The sequence below is a fragment of the Nerophis lumbriciformis genome, linkage group LG39 (assembly GCF_033978685.3).
Source record: "Nerophis lumbriciformis linkage group LG39, RoL_Nlum_v2.1, whole genome shotgun sequence".
NCBI classification, from domain to species: Eukaryota; Metazoa; Chordata; class Actinopteri; order Syngnathiformes; family Syngnathidae; genus Nerophis; species Nerophis lumbriciformis.
In genome coordinates, this window is record NC_084586.2 from 469,049 (window position 1) to 475,881 (window position 6,833).

A 6,833-nucleotide genomic window follows, 5' to 3' on the forward strand; every position below is an offset into this window, starting at 1 on the left:
ATGTGTGCGTTCAGTTTGGTGAGTTTTGAAGCGTGTTAAGGGGGTCAAATTACAGCTCAAAGAGACAAAAGTGACTGTTTTTAGTACTTTTTTGTCTTGAAGGGGGAATTGCCAACTTCCTGTTGATTTCTGCCTAATGATATACAATTATGAAAACTAGGTCTAAGTCAGACCTACATAGAGGTTTTTGTTTCATGTTTCTCCGATATTCCTAGTGGGAGATATAGGCAGTCTAGTTTTTTTTTTTCCTAGGGGGCGCTAGAGCGCAATTTTGAGTTTTGGGGTTTGGTTTTTTTATTAAAAGACAATTTTCGCAGGTCCTGATGGGTGGGTAAAATATGGTGAGTTTTGAAGCATGTTAAGTGGGTCAAATTAGTGCTCAAAGAGGCGGCGGAAGAATAATAATAAAGAAAGAATAAAACCTTACAAATTCAATAGGTCCTTCCCATTGCATAAGGACTCCCTGTGGGAGTCCTTATGCAATGGGCCATGCGGGCCCTAATAATATAGTGTTAAATAAAATCAGTCCCTTGGGCACAAAACTGAAAATAATACAGGTCTCCAAAAAGTGCACTTCTGCTGCTATTGGAACATAACTGTTTGTTACGATGCTTTGACATTTTTTGCACTTTATTTCTTTATTGAAAGAAAATTCTATGAAGAGAAAAGTTGTTTGCAAATGTGGTTACAATGCTAAAAAATGAGAAGTTAGAGCTAAAAAAAGAAATACTCTTTATTGAGTTAACATTATTTCTTTATAGGGGGAAAGATGTGATGTTATGAGCTCGGCAACCCAAAATGTTGAAAGAGCCATATTGGACCAAAAATACAAAAACAAATCTGTCTGGAGCCGCAAAAAATTAAAAGCCATATTACATACAGATAGTGTGTCATGAGATATAAATTGAATTAAGATGACTTAAAGAAACTAATTGACCTCAAATATAGCTACAAATGAGGCATAATGATGCAATATGTACATATAGCTAGCCTAAATAGCATGTTAGCATCGATTAGCTTGCAGTCATGCAGTGACCAAATATGTCTGATTAGCACTCCACACAAGTCAATAACATCAACAAAACTCACCTTTGTGCATTCATGCACAACCTTAAAAGTCTGGTGGACAAAATGAGACAGAAACACGTCCTAGAAAGTCGGAGAAAGTTATACATGTAAACAAACTGCGGTGAGCTCAAGGACCGCCGAAATTAGTAGGACAAAACGGCGCTCGCCAAATACTGGAATCAGTGAAGCATGTTTAATATAAACAGTGTGCTTTATAACAATTAGGGAGGTTTGTGTCATGTTTGTCCTCCTACACAAACCATATTAAAACAAAAAAATTTTTTTTTTCCCCTCAACTTTTTCCATTTTTCATACATTTTTGAAAAAGCTCCAGAGAGCCACTAGGGCGGCGCTAAAGAGCCGCATTCGGCTCTAGAGCCGCGGGTTGCCGACCCCTTGTGTAGAGTGTGTACAGGAAAGGGCTCAACATATAATATCCGATATTCCGATATTGTCCAACTCTTTAATTACCAATACCGATATCAACCGATACCGATATATGCAGTCGTGGAATTAACACATTATTATGCCTAATTTGGACAACCAGGTTTGGTGAAGATAAGGTCCTTTTTTAAAATATGAATAAAATAAAATTAATTAATTAAAAACATTTTCTTGAATAAAAAAGAAAGTAAAACAATATAAAAACAGTTACATAGAAACTAGTAATTAATGAAAATGAGTCAAATGAAGTGTTAAAGGTTAGTACTATTAGTGGAGCAATCATGTGTGCTTACAGACTGTATCCCTTGCAGACTGTATTGATATATATTGATATATAATGTAGGAACCACAATATTAATAACAGAAAGAAACAACCCTTTTGTGTGAATTAAGGAGTTTTTTTGGGTTGGTGCACTAATTGTAAGTGTATTTTGTGTTTTTTATGTTGATTTAATAAAATAAAAATAAAAAAAAATAAAAAACGATACCGATAATAAAAAAAAACGATGCCGATCATTTCCAATATTACATTTTAAAGCATTTATCGGCAGGCCGATATTATCGGACATATATACATATACATACATAAAAATTAAATGTCTCATTTAATTGTTATGTTTTAGGTTGCGAACAAAAATTGCAGGTTACAAGCCTCCCTACCGTAGCGAACCTCCCGGTGAACCCCATAAGATCCGACGAAAACACCCGGTCTTACTCGCTAGCATGAACCTGAAGTGAAGTGAATTATATTTATATAGCACTTTTTCTCTAGTGACTCAAAGCGCTTTACATTGTGAAACCCAATATCTAAGTTACATTTTTAAAGCAGTGTGGGTGGCACTGGGAGCAGGTGGGTAAAGTGTCTTGCCCAAGGACACAACGGCAGTGACTAGGATGGCGGAAGCGGGGATCGAACCTGGAACCCTCAAGTTGCTGGCACGGCCGCTCTACCGCCCCGATTACAGTTGTTTCAATGTTAAGAAAAGCAAAGCAAGTGAACGTGAAGGACTGTGCGAAAAATAAGAGATGGATTATATTCATTGAATTAAAGAAATAAATCATCAAATACAAGGCCGAGCTAGCTCGGTGAAGCAGTTGAAGCGTAGCCCTGCACCATACTGAAGCAGAATGAATTAACACCAGCTAAGCATGTTAAAATATATCAAAATACATGTATCCATGAAAATATGGGGAAGCTGCTGATGGTGTGTTTGACACAAAAGCAGCTGGAAGGAGATACGGTAGAAGTCCACTCTCCAAGGTGAAGTGAAGTGACCTATATTTATATAGCACTTTTCTCTAGTGACTCAAAGCGCTTTACATAGTGAAAGCCAATATCTAAGTTACATTTAAACCAGTGTGGGTGGCACTGGGAGCAGGTGGGTAAAGTGTCTTGCCCAAGGACACAACGGCAGTGACTAGGATGGCGGAAGCGGGGATCGAACCTGGAACCCTCAAGTTGCTGGCACGGCCACTCTACCAACCGAGCTATACCGCCCCGATTACAGTTGTTTCAATGTTAAGAAAAGCAAAGCAAGTGAACGTGAAGGACTGTGCGAAAAATAAGAGATGGATTATATTCATTGAATTAAAGAAATAAATCATCAAATACAAGGCCAAGCTTTTAGCTAGCGAGCTAGCTCGGTGAAGCAGTTGAAGCGTAGCCCTGCACCATACTGAAGCAGAATGAATTAACACCAGCTAAGCATGTTAAAATACATCAAAATACATGTATCCATGAAAATATGGGGAAGCTGCTGATGGTGTGTTTGACACAAAAGCAGCTGGAAGGAGATAATGCTGTACATTATTACATTACTTCATAAAACTACTGTAGTTGCTGGTAGTACATTTTACAGTATTTATTCTATAAAAGTAAATTTTTTTTTTTTAACTGCATATTACATGATACAATTGTGCCGTTTTGAGGGGGAAAGCTCTTAATTCACTAATTAATTAGTTTTTAAAGGTAAGAACGGCTTCACAGACCCAAACCTAAAGTTACCATTGCACAAACCCCGTTTCCATATGAGTTGGGAAATTGTGTTAGATGTAAATATAAACGGAATACAATGATTTGCAAATCATTTTCAAGCCATATTCAGTTGAATATGCTACAAAGACAACATATTTGATGTTCAAACTCATAAACATTTTTTTTTGCAAATAATCATTAACTTTAGAATTTGATGTCAGCAACACGTGACAAAGAAGTTGGGAAAGGTGGCAATAAATACTGATAAAGTTGAGGAATGCTCATCAAACACTTATTTGGAACATCCCACAGGTGAACAGGCTAATTGGGAACAGGTGGGTGCCATGATTGGGTATAAAAGTAGATTCCATGAAATGCTCAGTCATTCACAAACAAGGATGGGGCGAGGGTCACCACTTTGTCAACAAATGCCTGAGCAAATTGTTGAACAGTTTAAGAAAAACATTTCTCAACCAGCTATTGCAAGGAATTTAGGGATTTCACCATCTACGGTCCGTAATATCATCAAAGGGTTCAGAGAATCTGGAGAAATCACTGCACGTAAGCAGCTAAGCCCGTGACCTTCCATCCCTCAGGCTGTACTGCATCAACAAGGGACATCAGTGTGTAAAGGATATCACCACATGGGCTCAGGAACACTTCAGAAACCCACTGTCAGTAACTACAGTTGGTCGCTACATCTGTAAGTGCAAGTTAAAACTCTCCTATGCAAGGCGAAAACCGTTTATCAACAACACCCAGAAACGCCGTCGGCTTCGCTGGGCCTGAGCTCATCTAAGATGGACTGATACAAAGTGGAAAAGTGTTCTGTGGTCTGACGAGTCCACATTTCAAATTGTTTTTGGAAACTGTGGACGTCGTGTCCTCCGGACCAAAGAGGAAAAGAACCATCCGGATTGCTATAGGCGCAAAGTGTAAAAGGCAGCATGTGTGATGGTATGGGGGTGTATTAGTGCCCAAGACATGGGTAACTTACACATCTGTGAAGGCGCCATTAATGCTGAAAGGTACATACAGGTTTTGGAGCAACATATGTTGCCATCCAAGCAACGTTACTATGGACGCCCCTGCTTATTTCAGCAAGACAATGCCAAGCCACGTGTTACATCAACGTGGCTTCATAGTAAAAGAGTGCGGGTACTAGACTGGCCTGCCTGTAGTCCAGACCTGTCTCCCATTGAAAATGTGAAGCCTAAAATAGCAGAAGGGAGACCCCCGGACTGTTGAACAACTTAAGCTGTACATCAAGCAAGAATGGGAAAGAATTCCACCTGAGAAGCTTCAAAAATGTGTCTCCTCAGTTCCCAAACGTTTACTGAGTATTGTTAAAAGGAAAGGCCATGTAACACAGTGGTGAACATGCCCTTTCCCAACTACTTTGGCACGTGTTGCAGCCATGAAAGTCTAAGTTAATTATTATTTGCAAAAAATAAAGTTTATGAGTTTGGACATCAAATATGTTGTCTTTGTAGTGCATTCAATTGAATATGGCTTGAAAAGGATTTGTAAATCATTGTATTCCGTTTATATTTACATCTAACACAATTTCCCAACTCATATGGAAACGGGGTTTGTACTTTAAAAGGTTCTTTCCTGAGCTTGTATGTTTTATTTCTTTTTTAATCTTTATGCAGCTCTGTCAACCCCAATCACACGGTGGTCCCCAAAAGCCTGACAGCAAGGTTAAACATCCGTCGCTCTTGTTTCATTAGCCTCGACCCTTGACCCCGCAGCGCATAATGTTGTCAAATGTGTCAGGCGCCACGTTATCGGCGAGCGACGACGATCAATGGGTAAAAGAAGAGAGGCCTTGGGGGGGATCGTGTGGCCGCTGTGCCCCGAAAGCGGGACGCCAAATGGAAAGGCCCGTGGCGAGGGGGGACGTCAATAATGTTTTAATGTGTGCATGGCGGACAATTAGTGGCACACAAAACACAGACATGCAGTCGCATTGATTTGTTTACGCGCATTAGTTTGCCTAATCTGCATCGGACTCAAAACACGCACGCACGCGCACTTTGATACATTCCGAAAAGTTCATCATGCCCGTTAATGACAAAATGAAAGTCATTTTTGTGCGATTGATTTCATGGCTGAAAAATAAATGCACTTTGTATGCCACAAATGTGTTTTACATTCAATACACACACAAAATGTCAATGCCCACTTGTGGACCCCGCATTGTCCCTGAAGTCAGCTGGGATAGGCTCCAGCTTTGACCCTAATGAGGATGAGTGGTGTAAAAAAATGAATGGATGTCAAACATCTGCTTTTGGAATACAAAAGTTCAAAATAGAATTTTGCTCACTGTGTTGAAACTGGTTATCTTTTGCTGTCTGAACTGTGCAAAGCATGCATTTGTTTTAATAACATTAAAAAATTGTAAAATGTATATATATATATATATATATATATATATATATATATATATATATACACAGTTGTGGTCAAAAGTGTACATACACTTGTAAAGAACATAATGTCATGGCTGTCTTGAGTTTCCAATCATTTCTACAACTCTTATTTTTTTGTGATAGAGTGATGAGCACATACTTTTTGGTCACCAAAAACATTCATGAAGTTTGGTTCTTTTATGAATTTATTATGGGTCTACTGAAAATGTGACTAAATCTGCTGTGTCAAAAGTATACATACAGCAATGTTAATATTTGCTTACATGTCCCTTGGCAAGTTTCACTGCAATAAGGCGCTTTTGGTAGCCATCCACAAGCTTCCGGTTACATTTTTGACCACTCCTCTTGACAAAATTGGTGCAGTTCAGCTAAATGTGTTGGTTTTCTGACATAGACTTGTTTCTTCAGCATTGTCCACATGTTTAAGTCAGGACTTTGGGAAGGCCTTTCTTACAATAACAATAACAGTGCAATAATTGTTCATAACATGGTCACTACTGCCTAGTTTCTCTTGTTATATTCTTATTTTACTGTTATATTTTATTCTCATTAGGGATGTCCCGATCCAGGTTTTTGCACTTCCGATCCGATACCGATATTGTTTTTGCACTTCCGATCCGATACCGATACTGACCTATCCGAGCATGTATTAAAGTTATTTAGCCTAGTTAGTTGTCAGAATCATGTTGAAAAGGGTTTTAGTACTCTTGATAACAACTAGCCAGCTGAATTAGGGGAGTTTGAATAATACACAATGGTTGGTAACAAGAAACTGACCTGTTTATTCAAGAATAAACACAAAATAGACAAAATTATACATGACAAACAGAAATGGCATCATTGAACTAGGGCTGGGCGATATGGTCTTTTTTTAATATTGCGATATTTTAAGGCCATATCACGATACACAA